We start from the raw sequence: 20,519 nt of genomic DNA on the forward strand, positions 1-20,519 counted from the left end.
TTTTCCTTAGGTATTTGGAGGATTTTTCCCTGTTGGTCACTTAATTAATTTCCATAAACTTCTTATTTATCAGTTGTTTACTGAGTAGCTACTATGTGCTATGCATTGTCTTACTTATTCTGTAAAATGTAAAGCAAGTATTTTTCCTCTAAATCATGAAGTAATTAGCTTAGAAATTGAAAATTGTAGAATTAATCCTATGTAAAATAAGAGATGCACAGAATCAGTCATATACAAGACAAAAGTACATAAAGAAATTCTGGGTATAAAGCTGTACAGTGAGTGCCAGAATAGTTGACGGATGAGCTTATTGGGATGAATTTTTATATTGAAAACATTTTAAAAAGGATATTGGTCTAAAAGAAAAAAAATTGTTCCAAAACTCTTCAAAGCCTGAAATTACTGGGACCACCTAAGAAAAATCAGAATTCTCCATGGCCTTTCTTGGAAATCTGGTGAAGTGCAGACTTTGATGAAATATCTTTGGCAATGTTGATGACAGAGGCAATTTTTCAAGTTGAACTAGAGATGAATCAGATTAAAAATAAATATAGCATATGTGCCAAGATACCCAGGCCAAACTACCCATTTCCATGTGCAAACAATAGGATAGGCACAGTAGATTTTGTTTTTCAAATTGTTAATTGAACTGACATTATAGAAGACCTCACCAGCTATGTCTTGTTATTCAAAAAATATTTAAGGGCACCAAAAAATATGAAAATTGAGCCGGGGAAAATGCCTAAATAAATACCCACGTGCTTCTTTTACATTTTCAAATTCAGGGATGTAAATATAACTCTTTGTAATGGGATGATACCTAATTTTAATGAATCTTAGTTAAGGTTTCACAGTTTTTGGTCAAATGTTCCAACCATCTGCAAGATAACTTGTACTAAAAATTTTGGCCAGTAAGCATCCTTATACAATAGATTCCCAAATTATGGGTTTTATTAATACTTCACGTTATATTTTGCACATTCTTTTCTAATTACTTCCCTGATTATATATATTAGAGTCTCTTACACATTCATTAGTGGAAGTAAAATTTGAACTGAAACCTGGCAAATGAAAAATGGAAAATAGCCAAATAAAAGACAAAATGTACTTGACAAAGAGAAAGACATACATAAAGGAAACAGAGGACGTACAATATAACAAGAAATTGAGATTAGTTAAATACTACTGGACTCTGATGGTGGTGGTGGGTCAGTCGCTAAGTCGTGCCCGACTCTTACGACCCCATGGACTGTAGCCCACCACGCTCCTCTGTCCATGGGATTTCCCAAGCAAGAATAGTGGAGTGGGTTGCCATTTCCTTCTCCAGGTGATCTTCCTAACCCAGGAATCGAACCCAGATCTCCTGCATTGCAGGCGGATTCTTTGCCAACTGAGCCACAAAGGAAGCCACCTACTATTAGACTACACAGTTCAAAAAAAAAAAAAAAGAATAATTCTGGATGTAGCTGAGCATCAAGGAGAGAATGTAGAGATATTTATAAGACAAGTCAGGGAGTTGGAATTTTATCTTTTTAACCATTGGTTTTCTTTTAAGTGACATGAGTAGGTGTGTGTTTTTAAAAGACCATCCTGGGTGATGTGTGGAAAAATGCACCTAATGGGAAAATGGTAGATGTGCAAATGGTAGTTAAGAATATGGTGATGGTAGTTCCCCAAACTGGGGCAGCTAGAATGTCATCTCTGTATTTTTAATTCCTTCCAGTGGGTGAACAACTGAAGCCTGGAACAACCCAGCCCTGACCATGGAAACCACAGCAGTGCCCTATGAAATGGGGAGGCAATGACTGGGAAGAAACCTGGGTCCCTGGAGCAAAGCTTCCCACCACCAAAGTATTTACCTTAGACTATTACATGACATTGAAAAAGATTTCTTTTTTCTTTAAGTGACTGGACTTTGCAGGTCTCTTTATTACATTAGCTTAATTTTCACCCTTACAAATACTAGAGTGGAAGTGACTGTTCAAGGAGAGTATGTGGAATGAAGTGAGAGAATCCACAAATCTCAATATTCAAGGAATGAGTAGACAAAAAAGAACATCGAAGGACAGTGAGTTGTTAGTAAGGTAAGAAGAAAAGTTATCAGTAGAGGCTAAAGGTAGAGTATGTTTCAAGAAGAGTGTCAAGTAGTAAATCATAAGGCAAAGTAGGAACTGAACAGTGTTCATTGGCTTTGGAAGTTAAAAAGGTAATCGATGACTCCATTGATAGGATGGAAGTGATGTGACAGGAGTTCTGTATATTATCAAAAGAGGTATAGCAAGAGACACAGAAGCTAAGCAATGAAACTAACGATAAGGATGTTTGACATGGAGATAGCTTGTGGACAGAGAAATAATGTCATCTCAAGTGGCACAGAGAAGCTCTGAGAGTAACTGGTTAATTTAACCAAAAGAAAGGAAGCTTGGGATGAGAGAGTGATGTACATGAATTTTATTTTCAGCAGTTAAACTTTAGATTAAAAGAAGTTCTAAAAATGTGGTATATTATTACATAATAGAATCACTTATCTCAGTTATACCACTGTAATAAAAATACTTTTTAAGCGTCTTTTTGGAAACTTCTCCTATAATTATGCAAATCATGATTCGGTTTCAGACTTACCCTCTTATTGTAAGCAAGTATCACACTGGATGAAAAAACATTTCAGTTGTTTCTGGTATGACCAAAAGGCAGTATAACTGTGATCCTTGAGGAAAAAGGGAATATAAGTTTTGAGATTTACATCAGCCCACCTTTCTTGGTAGGAAAAACATCAATGATTGCAGCAGAAGTTGGTAATGCCTAAGTGGAGACACCACTCAATGAGCTGAAGAGGAAGACATAGGAGTTTGGCTCTGCTAATGTGGAAATCTGTGGGACTAAGGTACCAAAGAGGCAAAGACTCCATAGGGAGGAGGCAGTAGTCTATATGGGCATTCCTTTCATGTCATTGTCCTGGAGAATGTGCTGTACATGGGCAGAAAAGGTTCTTTAATGTTTAATAGAGAGAAGCTGCTATTGAGATGAAATATGAAAAAAACCATGTTACATACTATGTATGGACAGATTTATAACAAGTATAAAACTATAATTGGGAAACATACATCAATGTTTGCCTCTAATACAGGAGAAAGATAAGTAGACTTGATGTACATGAAAGCTGTAAGTACATTTATAGCATTTTTTCCTTTCATATTAAATGATCTGAATCACTATAGCAAAATTGTTTTTAATCTGGTTTAAATGGACATATCTTCCTATAATATTTTGTATAGTTGAAATATTTCTCTAATTTTAAAATGTAAAATCAGTTACTAATTTCTTTTATGAGTTATGACAGAATGACAAATATTGGATATAGCTTCATGCTATAAACAATTAGAAACTGACAAAATACATGAAGCAATTGCTTTCAAACTTTGAGCAGTAAGCTGCACAGAATGTGATGACTGAAAGAGGGAAAACAACCAAAGTGTGCCCTACAATTGCTCCAAATTTCTACCTAGAGGCAATTTCCCAACCATAGATACAGGGAATATGAGCACAAGAAGAAATAATTGGCCTCGCTGAATTGAGAAGATGTAAATTACAGTTCAGAAAGACTGAGATGTTGGAAATTAAAGAACAGAATTTCGTAAAGGAGAAAGATATGCATAATAAGAGATTCAAAAATATGCATATAGTTCCCTCGAGTCTTTTTTGAGTTTTAAGCTGGATGTGATTATAGTGAAACTCCACAAACTCAGGCAAAAGAACAATTGGGAATTATAAATTAATCCCCACAGCTTCTACAAGAGGAAATGACCTCTGACATCAAAATGAAGAGCCCTTGGAAATAAGCCAGGTCTTCAGTAAAGACCCCAGAGATATGATACTTTGAAATTAGAGCTGCACTAGCTACAAGGACTGGAGTACAACTGTAGACTTGCCCTAGAAAACCTTAAAAGTAGATCTACATGGTCCAGCTTATCAACAATTTAACTGCCTGTCAGAACAAAGAGCGACGCTCTTCAAGAAAGACATCAAAATATACATGTTTGAACACAAAATATCCATTCAGCCTAACATTCAGTGAAAACTTAGTAGACTTGCCAATAAGCAGGTAATTGTGACCCAAAGGTTCGTCTAGTCAAGGCTATGGTATTTCCTGTGGTCATGTATGGATGTGAGAGTTGGACTGTGAAGAAAGCTGAGCACTGAAGAATTGATGCTTTTGAACTGTGGTGTTGGAGAAGACTCTTGAGAGTCCCTTGGACTGCAAGGAGATCCAACCAGTCCATTCTGAAGGAGATCAGCCCTGGGATTTCTTTGGAAGGAATGATGCTAAAGCTGAAACTCCAGTACTTTGGCCACCTCATGCGAAGAGTTGACTCACTGGAAAAGACTTTGATGCTGGGAGGGATTGGGGGCAGGAGGAGAAGGGGACGCCAGAGGATGAGATGGCTCGATGGCATCACTGACTTGATGGATGTGAGTCTGAGTGAACTCTGGGAGTTGGTGATGGACAGGGAGGCCTGGCGTGCTGCAATTCATGGGGTCGCAAAGAATCGACATGACTGAGCAACTGAACTGAACTGAATTGAACTGCCAGGGATAAGAATCAGAAAATTAAAAAAAAATATATCAAGGCTAGGGAGACTAAAAGAAGAGGTTGAAAAGCTACTATGTGGTATTTAGATACTTAAAAAAGCAACATGAGCATAATGAGGAGAAAAATAGATTGTGGGAAAGAAAACCATGGAATATCTACAGATGAAAAATATATGAACAAATACAGTGTTAGAAATGCAACTTCCACTGACTGGTATCAGAAGGTTCAACACTGAAGAAAAAATGATGAGTAAACTTAAAGTCAATAAAAATATAATCTCTTCAAAATGAAGCAAGAAATGTGCCTGTGGAAAAAAGGAACAGAGTATCAGTTACACATGTGACAATATCAAGCAGGGTTTTGCACAAGCACACACACGTATACTGAAGAAACACACAGAAGAAATCATAATCAAATTGCTGAAAACCAATGAGAAGGCAGACTTGACATTTCTCCAAAAAGGATATACAAATAGCTTGTAAGGATGTGAAAAGACACCCAACACCACGAACCATCAAAGAAATACAAATCAAAACCACCATGAGCTACTACCTTACACCCATTAGGATAGTGTGTGTGTGTGTGTGTGTGTTTGTGTATAAAGAAAATAACAAGTTTCAGCAGGGATGTGGAGAAGTTGGAACCTTTCTGAACTGTAGACAGGATTGTAAACTTGTGCAAATGCTACTGAGAATAGTATGGAGGTTCCTCAAAAAATTAAAAATAGAACCTTCATATGATCTAGCAGTCTTACTTCTGGGTATGTATCAAAAATAACTGAAAGCAGTGTTTTCAAAAGATACTTGTAAACCCATTTCACAACAGTATTATTCACAAGAGTCTGAAGGTAGCAACAGTCCAAATGTCCACTGAAGATGAATGGACCAAACATGGTGTTTACATAGAAAGAAATACCATGAAGCTATTTAATTCTTTGTAGCCTGTAACATGCTATATTTGGTAATGGTAGTTTAGTTGCTAAGTCATGTCCAATTCTTGTGATCCCATGGATTGTAACCTGCCAGCCTCCTCTGTCTGTGGGATTCTCCAGGCAAGAATATTGGAATGGGTTGGCATTTCCTCCTCCAAACATGCTAAATTTGGATGTACCTTAAGGACACTATGCTAAGTGAAATAAGCCAGTTACAAAAGGACAAATATTGTATGATTCCACTTATATGGAGATCCCATAAAGGTATTTCTATTTTCATATTCATATTTTCATATTCATAAAATAGAAAGTAGAATGTAGGTTACTAGGCTTGGAAGGAGAAGGAAACGGGCAGTTACTGTTTAATGGGTATAGAGTTTCAGTTCCACAAGATGAAAAGTTTTTGGACATCTCTTTCAGTGGTGGTGGTAGTGGTTTAGTCACTAAGACGTGTCCAGCTCTTGTGACCCCATGACCTGTAGACTGCCAGGCTTTTCTGTCTATGGGATTTCCCAGGCAAGGATACTAGAGTCAACTACCATTTCCTTCTCCAGGGGAGCTTCCGGCCCTGTCTACTAAACTGCAGACATCCTCTAGCATTGCAGGTGGATTATTTATCTCTGAGCCACTAGGACATCTTTTTTACAACAATTTAAATATACTTAACAACACAGACCTGTAAATAGCAGGAAGGGAACACAGCTCCACCCATCAATAGAAAATTGGATTAAAAAGGTTTACTGAGCATGGCCCCACCATCAAAACAAGACCCAGTATACCCCTAGGTCAGTCTGTCCCATCAGGAAGCATACATAAGCCTCTTAGTCTTCTCCATCAGAGGGCTGCTGCTGCTGCTAAGTCACTTCAGTCATGTCTGACTCTGTGTGACCCCACAGACAGCAGCCCACCAGGCTCCCCCGTCCCTGGGATTCTCCAGGCAAGAACACTGGGGTGGGTTGCCATTTCCTTCTCCAATGCATGAAAGTGAAAAGTGAAAGTGAAGTTGCTCAGTCGTGTCCGACCCTCAGCGACCCCATGGACTGCAGCCTACCAGGCTCCTCCATCCATGGGATTTTCGAGGCAGGAGCACTGGAGTGGGGTGCCATTGCAGACAGACTGAAAACCACAATCACAGAAAACTAACCAATCTAATCACATGGACCACAGCCTTGTCTAACTCAATGAAACTATGAGCCATGCCGTGTAGGGCCACCCAAGACAGACAGGTAACGGTGGAGAGTTCTCACCAAATGTGGTCCACTGGAGAAGGGAATGGCAAACCACTTCAGTATTCCTGCCTTGAGAACCCCATGAACAGTATGAAAAGGCAAAAAGATAGGACACTGAAAGATGAACTCCCCAGGTCGGAAGGTGCCCAATATGCTACTGGAGATCAGTGGAGAAATAACTCCAGGAAGAATGAAGAGATGGAGCCAAAGCAAAAACAACACCCAGCTGTGGATGTGACTGGTGATGAAAGCAAGGTCTGATGTTGTAAAGAGCAATATTGCATAGGAACCTGGAATGTTAGGTCCATGAATCAAGGCAAACTGGAAGTGATCAAACAGGAGATGACAAGAGTGAACGTTGACATTTTAGGAATCAGTGAACTAAAATGGACTAGAATAGGTGAATTTAACTCAGATGACCATTATATCTACTACTGTGGGCAAGAATCCCTTAGAAGAAATGGAGTAGCCATCAGAGTCAACAAAAGAGTCCAAAATGCAATACTTGGATGCAGTCTCAAAAATGACAGAATGATCTCTGTTCATCTCCAAGGCAAACCATTCAATATCACGGTAATCCAAGTCTACGCCCTGACCAGTAATGCTGAAGAAGCTGAAGTTGAATGGTTCTATGAAGACCTACAAGATTTTCTAGAATTAACACCCAAAAAAGATGTCTTTTTCATTATAGGGAACTGGAATGCAAAAGTAGGAAGTCAAGAAACACTTGGAGTAACAGGCAAATTTGGCCTTGGAGTACGGAATGAAGCAGGGCAAAGGCTAATAGAGTTTTGCTAAGAGAACGCACTGGTCATAGCAAATACCCTCTTCCAACAACACAAGAAAAGACTCTACACGTGGACATCACCAGATGGCCAACACCGAAATCAGATTGATTATATTCTTCGCAGCCAAAGATGGAGAAGCTCTATACAGTCAGCAAAAACAAGACTGGGAGCTGATTGTGGCTCAGATCATGAACTCCTTATAGCCAAATTTAGATTTAAATTGAAGAAAGTAGGGAAAACCACTAGACCATTCAGGTATGACCTAAATCAAATCCCTAACGATTATACAGTGGAAGTGAGAAATAGATTTAAGGAGCGATAGAGTGCCTAATGAACTATGGACTGAGGTTCATGACATTGTACAGGAGACAAGGATCAAGACCATCCCCAAGAAAAAGAAATGCAAAAAAGCAAAATGGCTGTCTGAGGAGGCCTACAAATAGCTGTGAAAAGAAGAGAAGTGAAAAGCAAAGGAGAAAAGGAAAGATATACCTATTTGAATGCAGAGTTCCAAAGAATAGCAAGGAGAGATAAGAAAGCCTTCCTCAGTGATTGATGCAAAGAAATAGAGGAAAACAACAGAATGGGAAAGACTAGGGATCTCTTCAAGAAAATTAGAGATACCAAGGGGACATTTCATGCAAAGATGGGCTCAATAAAGGACAGAAATGGTATAGACCTAACAGAAGCAGACGATATTAAGAAGAGGTGGCAAGAATACACAGAACAACAGTACAAAAAAGATCTTCACAACCCAGATAATCTCGATGGTGTGATCACTGACCTAGAGCCAGACATTCTGGAATGTGAAGTCAAGTGGGCCTTAGGAAGCATCAGTACGAACAAAGCTAGTGGAGGTGATGGAATTTCACTTGCTGTTGCTGCTGCTAAGTCGCTTCAGTCGTGTCCAACTCTTGTGAACCCATAGATGGCAGCCCAACTGGCTCCACCGTCCCTGGGATTCTCCAAGCAAGAACACTGGAGCGGGTTGCCATTTCCTTCTCCGATGCATGAAAGTGAAAAGTGAAAGTGAAGTCGCTCAGTCATGTCCGACTCTTAGCGACCCCATGGACTGCAGCCTACCAGGCTTCTCCGTCCATGGGATTTTCCAGGCAAAAGCTCTTTCAAATCCTGGAAGATGATGTTGTGAAAGTGCTGCACTCAATATTGCAGCAAATTTGGAAAACTCAGCAGTGGCCACAGGACTGGAAAAGGTCAGTTTTCTTTTCAATCCCAAAGAAAGGCAATGCCAATGAATACTCAAACTACTGCACAACTGCACTCATCTCACATGCTAGTAAAGTAATGCTCAAAATTCTCCAACCCAGGCTTCAACAATACGTGAACCGTGAATGTCCAGATGTTCAAGCTGGTTTTAGAAAAGGCAGAGGAACCAGAGACCAAAGTGCCAACATCTGCTGGATCATCAAAAAAGCAAGAGAGTTCCAGAAAAACATCTATTTCTGCTTTATTGACTATGCCAAAGCCTTTGACTGTGTGGATCACAATAAACTCTGGAAAATTCTGAAAGAGAATGGAATACCAGACCCCTTGACCTGCCTCTTGAGAAACCTGTATGCAGGTCAGGAAACAACATTTCGAACTGGACATGAAACAATAGACTAGTTCCAAATAGGAAAAGGAGTATGTCGAGGTTGTATATTGTCACCATGCTTATTTAACTTCTATGCAGAGTACATCATGAGGAACACTGGGCTGGAAGAAGCACAAGCTGGAATCAAGATTTCTGGGAGAAATAGCAATAACCTCAGATATGCAGATAACACCACCCTTACGGCAGAAAGTGAAGAAGAACTAAAGAGCCTCTTGATGAAAGTGAAAGAGGAGAGTGAAAAAGTTGGCTTAGAGCTCAACATTCAGAAAACTAAGATCATGGTATCCAGTCCCATCACTTTATGGCAAATCGATGGGGAAACACTGGAAACAGTGGCTGACTTTATTTTGGGGGGCTCCAAAATCACTGCAGATGGTGATTGCAGCCATGAAATTTAAAGACGCTTACTCCTTGGAAGGAAAGTGATGACCAACCTAGATAGCATATTCAAAAGCAAAGACATTACTTTTCCATCAAAGGTCCGTCTAGTCAAGGCTATGGTTTTTCCATTGGTCATGTATGGATGTGAGAGTTGGACTATAAAGAAAGCTGAGCACCGAAGAATTGATGCTTTTGAACTGTGGTACTGGAGAAGACTCTTGAGAGTCCCTTGGACTGCAAGGAGATCCAACCAGTCCATCCTAAAGGAGATCAGTCCTGACTGGTTCATTGGAAGGACTGATGTTGAAACTGAAACTCCAATCCTTTGGCCACATGGTGCGAAGAGCTGACTCATTTGAAAAGACCCTGATGCTGGGAAAGATTGAAGGCAGGAGGAGAAAGGGACAACAGAGGATGAGATGGTTGGATGGCATAACCGACTCAACTCTGGCAGTTGGTGATGGACTGGGAGGCCTGGCGTGTTGCAGTCCATGGGGTCGCAACAAGTTGGAGACATTTAAGCAACTGAACTGAACAGAGCTGTACACTTAAAAAGGTTAAGATGATAAGTTTCATGTGTTTCTTACCACAATAAAATCTTAAAAATTTAATAGCCATTTATAAAAACTTAGCAAGTTAAGAATAAAATAGTTTTTGACTGATAAAGAGCATTTATTAAAAGAAAAACTAAAGATAACATCACACTTACATACTTAATGGTGAAAGACTGAATATTTTCTCCCTAAAGTTAGGTTGGAAAAAAGGCAAAAATATCCCTTTATACCATTACCCTTCAACTTGTACTGGAGGTTCTACCAGTGCAGCAAAGCAAGAAAAATGAAGAAAGGCTGTGGAGTTTGGAAAGAAATAAAACTGTGTTTTTTCATAAATAACTTAACTATTTACATATGAATGAAATCCCCTTTAAAAAGTGTTAAAACTAAGTGTTGAGATTAGCAAGGTTACAGAACTTGGTTATACTAGCAAAATCAATATTATTCCTATATACTAGCAACAAAAGGGGAAGGAAATGACAACCCACTCCAGTATTCTTGCCTGAATAATTCCACGGACAGAGGAGTTTCGCCAGCCTATAGTCTATGGGGTTACATAGAGTCGGACATGACTGAGCAACTAACACAAACAGCAACAAAAAGATAAGGAAATTGCAATTAAAATACCATTTATAGTAATTTGAAATACAAAATAAATGGAAATTTTTCATAATGTATGTACAAATCCTGTACTTTGAAAACTGCAAAATCTTGTTGAAATTTAAAGAATACATAAATTTAAAAAGGGAATATAGCATGTTTGTGGATTGGAAGATTCAATAATATTGTGAGAATTCACCACAGATATACAGATTCAGTGCAATCCCAGTCAAATCCCAAGAGATTTTTTAGAAATTAAAATGTCATTTCTAAATTTATAACATAATGAAAGAAACTTTCATAGTCAGAACTATTTCAAAACTGTGACGCTACAGTGTCCATGACAAAGTGGTATTGGTATAAAATTAGGGACATAAATCAATGGAACAGAATAGAACATTCAAAACAGATTCATACACATGTACTCAATTACTTTCAACCAAAGTGCTAAAGAAATTAATGAGGAAAGAAGAGTTGTCTCAGAAAACTCTGTTGGACCAATTGGATACCAAAATGGAAAACGATGAACTTTAATCTTTATTTCACATGATTATAGTTTGAATTATAGATATAATTGCAGAAGCTTTGTAAACTTCTCAAAGAAACCAGAAGATAATCTTCATAACATTAAGACAGGCAAAGATATTTTAGTTAGTGGCAGAGACACTCCATCCTTATGTCTGTTTTATGCCTATTATGAGTTTTAGAATGGTGGCACAACTTATTTGCTTGATCAACTTTATTTCTGTCCCTATGCTAGAATGTTGTTGATGTGCCAGTACCACTGTCTTCTAGTTTGTCTTGTCTATGACTCAACTTAGCCCAGTCTCATCCTGATAATGGAGGAAAGAACAGTCACCCACATAGAATTCATTCAGTTCAGTTCAGGTGCTCAGTCGTGTCCAACTCTTTGTGATTACATGAACCACAGCACGCCAGGCCTCCCTTTCTATCACAAACTGCCAGGGTCTACCCAAACCCATGTCCATTGAGTTGGTGATGTCATCCAACCATCTCATCCTCTGCCGTACCCTTCTCCTCCTGCCCTCAATCTTTCCCAGCATCAGGGTCTTTTCAAATGAGTCAGCTCTTCGCATCATGTGGCCAAAGGATTGAAGTTTCAGCTTCAACATCAGTCCTTCCAATAAACCAGTCAGGACTGATCTCCTTTAGGATGGGCTGGCTGGATCTCCTTGCAGTCCAAGGGACTCTCGAGAGTCTTCTCCAACACCACAGTTCAAAAGCATCCATTCTTCAGCACTCAGCTTTCTTTATAGTCCAACTCTCACATACATACATGGCCACTGGAAAAACCATAGCCTTGACTAGACAGACCTTTGTTAACAAAGTAATGTCTCTGTTTTTTAATATGCTGTCCAGGTTGGTCATCACTTTCCTTCCAAGGAGTAAGTGTCTTTTAATTTCATGGCTGCAATCACCATCTGCAGTGATTTTGGAGCCCCCAAAAATAAAGTCTGACACTGTTTCCACTGTTTCCCCATCAATTTGCCATGAAGTGATGGGACCAGATGCCATGATCTTAGTTTTCTGAATGTTGAGCTTTAAGCCAACTTTTTCACTCTCCTCTTTCACTTTCATCAAGGGGCTCTTTAGTTCTTCTTCACTTTCTGCGGTAAGGGTGGTGTTATCTGCATATCTGAGGTTATTGATATTTCTCCCGGAAATCTTGATTCCAGCTTGTGCTTCATCCGGTCCAGCATTCCTCATGATGTATTCTGCATATAAGTTAAATAAGTACAGTGACAATATAGATCCTTGACGTACTCCTTTTCCTATTTGGAACTAGTCTGTTGTTCCATATCCAGTTAACTCATAGTTATTTCAGCTTGTAACTGTCACTAAGAAAAATGTAGAAATGTGGAAACTTCAGGAAATGCAATTTTCCTTCACTCTGTTGAATGCCTTTCTTATTATGACCATGGATGGAATCAAAGAATCAGAGTGGATATCACAAAGATTCCATCTTTAGCTTAATTTGGAGAAGACATCAATGATTTAAAAGAAAGAGAGCTACTTCAACAACTTTTTTTTTTTTTGCTTTACAGTGATTTAAAAAAACTCATTACCTTGTAATTTAAGTAGTCATGTCAATAGCTACTTTTCTTTCATCGAACTGAATGCCATGAATATATTACCAAGAATGTTAGTGAAATCTGTATGTTATGGGATTCATATGGCTGAAGCCATATGAAAGAGCTCCCATAAGTATTAAATATTTATAATAGCCACATATACAGTCTCTTCTAACCCTTAATATCTTTATTCTAGAGTTTATGATCTAGCCTATATTTATTGTGTTACTATTTTAAATATTTTCTTACATCTAAGACATACTGGGGCTGAAAAACAGCTGGTCAATGTCCTCTAAAATAATAATGTCATGTTTAAAGACTCATAGTCAGACACTTCCCTATCGTGCTTTCTTCCAAACCAAATAATCCTAATTCCTTTAATCTTTAATCATGCATGCAATTGCTTAAGCCTTTTCTTAAGCCCCAACATTAGATATGAGATAGCTCCAACCATGTGTCTAGATCAGGGATTTCAATTCCTCTTTAACTTTGATTAGAACCATACAATCTCAGGAGCATACAAATATACTACCCATGCCTCGTGACATAAGATAAATTCTTCTGAAGTGTACATAGGGATGCTCTGTCACGCACCCAGTCATTCCTCTTTTTATTACTTAGAGTCTGGCCAACTGACGAATCAAACAGGCACTTCCTATTATATGTTGTCTATGGTAACATTCTCGAGGATGGATTAAGCAACTTCAATTCAAGCTTTCCCCTGAATAACCTTCCTTATACTGAAATCACCAGGTGGAAGAATAATCTTTGAAATAAATTAAGGAATATAATTTTACTTTAGAAATATAATTTTCTTCCTGATTTAATTCACTCATATCCTTTAAAGAGATGCAAGATCAAATGAGTATTAACTCTTTACCTAAAATAAATCATTGTGCTACTAAAGTGAGAGTGGAAATACTAATTTGCAAATTCCGTGTTCTATCTTCCTCTATAAGAAAATTCTCCAGGTTCTCTTGAATCAAATAGAAATCATACTGAGGCAGAATATCAAGAGCTTGAGAAACAAGCTGGCTCTCTCCAGCCCAGATAAACTTTATGCCAAGGTTGGATATCAGATTCTACAGAAATCCTCCCTTCTCTGTCAAAGAGATTCTCCTTCACAAGTCTTTGGATTTTTTTAAACATTCTCAGTACTAATTAGCATTAATTTGCATTAAGCATTAATGCAAATTGAAAAGATTAAAAATTCTTTCCATTAGCTTCATGAAGCTCACTCACTTGTATATAGCTCTTGTTCTGAAAAAAAATAAGTGCTAATATTTTGATAACAATCAGAATAAAATGATTCTTAGTAATAGAAACACACTGTAAAGTTTTAGAATGTGATTAGAACCAGTAACCATACAAGTCAGTATAGACAGTGTGATGTTCAACAAACACAAACAAGCAGAAGTTGAAACAGCTCTACATCTAGAGAACAATGTTCAAAAAGATTTAAGCTGAAATGATTACTTAGGATACTAATCTAGTGACTAATACGAGGCCAAAATATCAGAGAATGCTTTGTAGCTGGTACAAGCTTGAAAACTTTTTAATAACTACTTTAGGTCAAAAGCAGTGCTTTTATTATCTGTAACTTCTAGTAGTCTAAATCAATCTCTAAACTGAGTTAATTTCTAGGATCTTAGACATTGTTAGCCTTGTGGAAACAAATTATATTACTGAGTAAATGGTGCCCTTTTCCTGTTTTCCAGTGGTGCCAGTTTTTATAGTAAAAGTTAGTGTTAATAATCAATTGCTGTAAACTTCCTTTTTCAGAGGATTCATTTTCTTTTATTTTTATAACCAAATAGAATTTAACCTGTTTGTAACTCACCTATGTGGAAACCTTAAGTATTTTAGACGAAATGAATTAAAATGAAAAATCATCTCATTATTGTCTGCTCACTTTCAGGGTTGTTGTTTTTTAGTCTTTAAGTTGTGTCTGACTCTGCAACCCTACAAACTGTAGCCTGCAAGGCTCCTCTATCCATGGGATTTCCCAGGCAAGAATTCTGGAGTGGGTCACCATCTCTTTCTATAGGGGTTCTTCCTGACCTAGGGATCAAACCTGCATCTCCTGCAATGCAGGCAGATTGTTTACTGCTGAGCAACCAGGGAAGCCCATCTTCAAAAGAGACCCTGTCAAAAAAAAAAAAACAAGCCACTATTATCTCTTTTTATTTGAAAAGTTTAAACAATAGAGAAAAGTCAAGATATCACTAAAACAGTCCTGAGTTCTGAAGCCAGAATTGTCAATGTTCACACTGTGTCCTTCAGATACTGTTATTATGAAAAATAAAACTTGACTGAGATTTAATCTCTTGTATCCTTTGCAACTTCCTTCACTTTCTGTCTACTCAGAGGAACCACTGCCATTACTTTGTTGTCTGTTCTCCAAGCTTTTATACTTGTGCCACTTTTAATTCATAGGACTCTTAAAAATTGTATTCAGTTCAGTCGCCATGTCCACCTCTTTGCGACCCAATGGAGTGCAACATGCCAGGCCTCCCTGTCCATCACCAACTCCCAGAGCTTGCTTAAACTCAAGTCAGTTGAATCGGTGATGCCATCCAACCATCTCATCCTTGGGTGTCCCCTTCTCTTCCTGCCTTCAATCTTTCCCAGCATCAGGGTCTTTTCAAATGAGATAGTTCTATGCATCAGGTGCTCAAAGTATTGGAGCTTCAGCTTCAGCATCAGTCCTTCCAATGAATATTCAGGAGATATCCTTTAGGATTCACTGGTTGGATCACCTTACAGTCCAAAGGACTCTCAAGAGTCTTCTCCAATATCACAGTTCAAGACATCAATTCTTCAGCATTTGGCTTTCTTTATAGTCCAACTCTCACATCCATACTTGACAACTGGAAAAACCATACCTTTGATCAGTTCAGTTCAGTCCCTCAGTCATGTCCGACTATTTGCGACCTCATGAATCACAGCACACCAGGACTCCCTGTCCATCACCAACTCCCGGAGTTCATTCAGACTCACGTCCATCGAGTCAGTGATGCCATCCAGCCATCTCATCCTCTGGCGTCCCCTTCTTCTCCTGCCCCCAATCCCTCCCAGCATCAGAGTCTTTTCCAATGAGTCAACTCATCACATGAGGTGGCCAAAGTATTGGAGTTTCAGCTTTAACATCATTCCTTCCAAAGAAATCCCAGGGCTGATCTCCTTCAGAATGGACTGGTTGGATCTCCTTGCAGTCCAAGGGACTCTCAAGAGTCTTCTCCAACACCACAGTTCAAAAGCATCAATTCTTCAGCGCTCAGCTTTCTTCACAGTCCAACTCTCACATCCATACATGACCACTGGAGAAACCATACCCTTGACTAGACAGACCTTTGTTGGCAAAGTAATGTCTCTGCTTTTGAATATGCTATCTAGGTTGGTCATAACTTTCCTTCCAAGGAGTAAGTGTCTTTTAATTTCATGGCTGCAATCACCATCTGCAGTGATTTTGGAGCCCCCAAAAATAAAGTCAGAAACTGTTTCCACTGTTTCCCCATCTATTTCCCATGAAGTGATGGGACTGGATGCCATAATCTTCATTTTCTGAATGTTGAGCTTTAAGCCAACTTTTTCACTCTCCTCTTTCACTTTCATCAAGAGGCTTTTTAGTTCCTTTTCACTTTCTGCCATAAGGGTGGTGTCATCTGCATATCTGAGGTTATTGATATTTCTCCCAGAAATCTTGATTCCAGCTTGTGTTTCTTCCAGTCCAGAGTTTCTCATGATGTACTCTGCATATAAGTTAAATAAGCAGGGTGACAATATACAGCCTTGACATACTCCTTTTCCTATCTGGAACCACTCTGTTGTTCCATGTCCAGTTCTAACTGTTGCTTCCTGGCCTACTTACAGATTTCTCAAGAGGCAGATCAGGTGGTCTGGTGTTCCATTCTCTTTCAGAATTTTCCACAGTTTATTGTGATTCCCCACAGTCAAAGGCTTTGGCATAGTCAATAAAACAGAAATAGATGTTTTTCTGGAACTCTCTTGCTTTTTCCATGATCCAGCGGATGTTGGCAATTTGATCTCTGGTTTCTCTGCCTTTTCTAAAACCAGCTTGAACATCAGGAAGTTCACGGTTCATGTATTGCTGAAGCCTGGCTTGGTGAATTTTGACCATTAATTTACTAGCATGTGTGATGAGAGCATTGTGCAATAGTTTGAGCATTCTTTGGCATTGCCTTTCTTTGGGATTGGAATGAAAACTGACCTTTTCCAGTCCTGTGGCCACTGCTGAGTTTTCCAAATTTTCAGGCATATTGAGTGAAGCACTTTCACAGCATCATCTTTCAGGATTTGAAATAGTTCAACTGGAATGCCATCACCTCCACTAGCTTTGTTCATAGTGATGCTTTCTAAGGCCCACTTGACTTCACATTCCAGGATGTCTGGCTCTAGGTGCGTGATCACACCATCGTGATTATCTGGGTCGTGAAGATCTTTTTTGTACAGTTCTTCTGTGTATTCTTGCCACCTCTTCTTAATATCTTCTGCTTCTGTTAGGTCCGTACCATTTCTGTCCTTTATCGAGCCCATCTTTGCATGACATTTTCCCTTGGTATCTATAATTTTGTTGAAGAGATCTCTAGTCTTTCCCCTTCCGTTGTTTTCCTCTATTTCTTTGCATTGATCGCTGAAGAAGGCTTTCTTATCTCTCCTTGCTATTCTTTGGAACTCTGCATTCAGATGCTTATATCTTTCCTTTTCTCCTTTGCTTTTCTCTTCTTTTCACAGCTATTTGTAAAGCCTCCCCAGACAGCCATTTTGCTTTTTTGCATTTCTTTTCCATGGGGATGGTCTTGATCCCTGTCTCCTGTACAATGTCACGAAACTCAGTCCATAGTTCATCAGGCACTCTATCTATCAGATCTAGGCCCTTAAATCTATTTCTCACTTCCACTGTATAATCATAAGGGATTTGATTTAGGTCATACCTGAATGGTCTAGTGGTTTGCCCTACTTTCTTCAATTTAAGTCTGAATTTGGCAATAAGGAGTTCATGATCTGAGCCACAGTCAGCTCCTGGTCTTGTTTTTGTTGACTGTATAGAGCTTCTCCATCTTTGGCTGCAAAGAATATAATCATTCTGATTTTGGTGTTGACCATCTGGTGATGTCCATGTATAGAGTCTTCTCTTGTGTTGTTGGAAGACGGTATTTGCTATGATCAGTGCATTTTCTTGGCAAAACTCTATTAGTCTTTGCCCTGCTTCATTCCGTATTCCAAGGCCAAATTTGCCTGTTACTCCAGGTGTTTCTTGACTTCCTACTTTTGCATTCCAGTCCCCTATAATGAAAAGGACATCTTTTTTGGATGTGGTTCTAAAAGGTCTTGTAGGTCTTCATAGAATCGTTCAACTTCAGCTTCTTCAGCGTTACTGGTTGGGGCATAGATTTGGATTACTGTGATATTGAATGGTTTGATAGATGGGGCTTTTTGTCAAAGTAATGTCTCTGCTTTTTAATATGCTGTCTAGGTTGGTCATAGCATTTCATTCAAGGAGCACACATCTTCTAATTTCATGGCTGAAGTCACCATATGCATTGATTTCGGAGCCCAAAAAAATAAAGTCTCTCACCGTTTCCAATGTTTATCCTTCTATTTGCCATGAAGTGATGTGACCGGATGCCATGATCTTAGTTTTCTGGATGTTGAGTTTTAAGCCAACTTTTACACTCTCATCTTTCAATTTCATTAAGAGGCTCTTTAGTTCTTTGCTTTTTGCCATAAGGGTGGTGTCATCTGCATATCTGAGGTTACTCATATTTCTCCAGGCAATCTTGATTCCAGCCTGTGCTTCATTCAGCCTGGCATTTTACATGATGTAGTCTGCATATAAGTTAAATAAGCAGGATGACAATATACAGCCTTGATGTACTCCTTTCCCAATTTGGAACCAGTGTGTTGTTACATGTCCAATTCTAAATGTTGCTTCTTGACCTGCATACAGATATCTCAGGAGGCAGGTCAGGTGGTCTTATATTCCCATCTCTTTACAATTTTCCAGTTTGTTGTGATCCACACAGTCAAAGGCTTTGGCATAGTCAATAAAGCAGAAATATATGTTTTCCTGGAACTCTCTTGCTTTTTTGGTGATCCAGTGGATGTTGGCAATCTGACTCTGGTTCCTCTGCCTTTTCTAAATCCAGCTTGAACATCTGGAAGTTCATGGTTCATGTATTGTTGAAGCTAGGCTTGGAGAATTTTGAGCATTACTTTGCTAGCCTGTGGGACAAGTGCAATTGTGCAGTAATTTGAATTATTTGGCATTGACCTTCTTTGGGATTGGAATGAAAACTGATCTTTTCCAGTCTTGTGGCCACTGCTGAGATTTCCAAACTTGCTGGCTTGTGGGGTGCAGCACTTTCACAGCATCATCTTCCAGGATTTGAAAGAGCTCAGCTGGAATTCCATCAATACCACTAGCTTTGTTTGTAGTGATGCTTCCTAAGGCCCAGTTGACTTTCCCTCCAGGATGTTTGGCTCAAGGTGAATGATCACACCATTGTGGTTAACTGGGTCATGAAGATCTTTTTTGTATAGTTCTTATGGGTATTCTTGCCATCTCTTCTTAATATCTTCTGTTTCTGCTAGGTCCAGACCATTTTTGTCCGTTATTGTGCTCATCTTTGCATGAAATGTTCCCTTGGTATCTCTAATTTTCTTGAAGAGATCTCTAGTCTTTCCCATTCTGTTGTTTTACTCTGTTTCTTTGCATTGATCATTAAGGAAGGCTTTTTTATCTCTCCTTGCTATTGTTTGGAACTCTGCATTCAAATGGGTGTATCTTTCCTTTTCCCCTTTGCCTTTCACTTCTCTTTTCTCAGCTATCTGTAAGGCCTCCTCAGGCAACTGTTTTGCCTTTTTGCATTTCTTTTTCTTGAGGATGGTCTTGATCAGTGCCTCCCGTAGAGTGTCACAAACCTCAGTCCACAGTTCATCAGGCACTCTATCAGATCTATTTGTCACTTCCACTGTATAATCAAAGGGATTTGATTTAGGTCATAACTGAATGGTCTAGTGGCTTTCCCTACTTTCTTCAATTTAAGTCTGAATTTGGCAATAAGGAGTTCATGATTTGAGCTACAGTCAGCTCCTGGTCTTGTTTTTGCTCACTGTATAGAGCTTCTCCATCTTTGGCTGCAAAGAACATAATCTGATTTCGGTATTGACCATTTGGTGATGTCCATGTATAGAGTCTTCTCCTGTGTTGTTGGAAGAGGGTGTTTGCTATGACCAGTGCGTTCTCTTGGCAAAACTCTATTAGCCTTTGCCCTGCTTCATTCTGTACTCCAAGGCCAAATTTGCCTGTTATTCCAGGTATCGCTTGACTTTTTACTTTTGCATTCCAGTCTGCTATAATGAGAAGGACATCTTTTTTGGGTCTTAGTTCTAGAAGCTCTTGTAGGAAACTAATAAAAATTTTATTAGTTCATTAATTGTTGAAATTGTATTGAAAACTGTTGTAATTTATACATTCATGTGATAAAATTACATCTTTACTGTATCAAAAACCTTCCAATTCATAAGTAAAATTTTCTTCTCTATTTATTCAGATTTCTTTTTCGTTCCTTAATAAATAATTTTCTCCATGACATTATATAAATCTTTAGCTTGATTTATCAGTAGTAGCTATAGATTTCATTGCTAATAAATATAGGATTATGTTACTGCTACATTTTTAAGATGTTTTAAGACTATATGAATAGTAGTGAT

At 38.7% G+C, this 20,519-nt stretch overlaps 1 protein-coding gene across 10 annotated transcripts in view; it reads left to right on the forward strand.

The window, feature by feature from the left end:
- Window positions 1-20,519, forward strand: part of LOC147380100 (uncharacterized) — a 699,587-nt gene that overhangs the window by 553,893 nt on the left and 125,175 nt on the right. For 2 of the 10 annotated variants that reach the window (XR_015167018.1, XR_015167022.1), the window contains exon 7: window positions 1,724-1,851. The exons of 2 other annotated variants lie outside the window; for them this stretch is intronic. The gene's annotated coding sequence lies outside the window, so the exon portion shown is untranslated. Of the gene's footprint in view, window positions 1-1,723; window positions 2,554-2,765; window positions 3,214-20,519 lie in introns of those variants that run through there. 6 more of the 10 variants (XM_086410521.1, XM_086410504.1, XR_015167012.1 and 3 more) reach the window with 5 other exon arrangements.

This window comes from Bos grunniens, chromosome 1 (genome assembly GCF_055505025.1).
Source record: "Bos grunniens cultivar Pamir isolate PY7600 chromosome 1, Bosgru_T2T1.0, whole genome shotgun sequence".
NCBI classification, from domain to species: domain Eukaryota; kingdom Metazoa; phylum Chordata; class Mammalia; order Artiodactyla; family Bovidae; genus Bos; species Bos grunniens.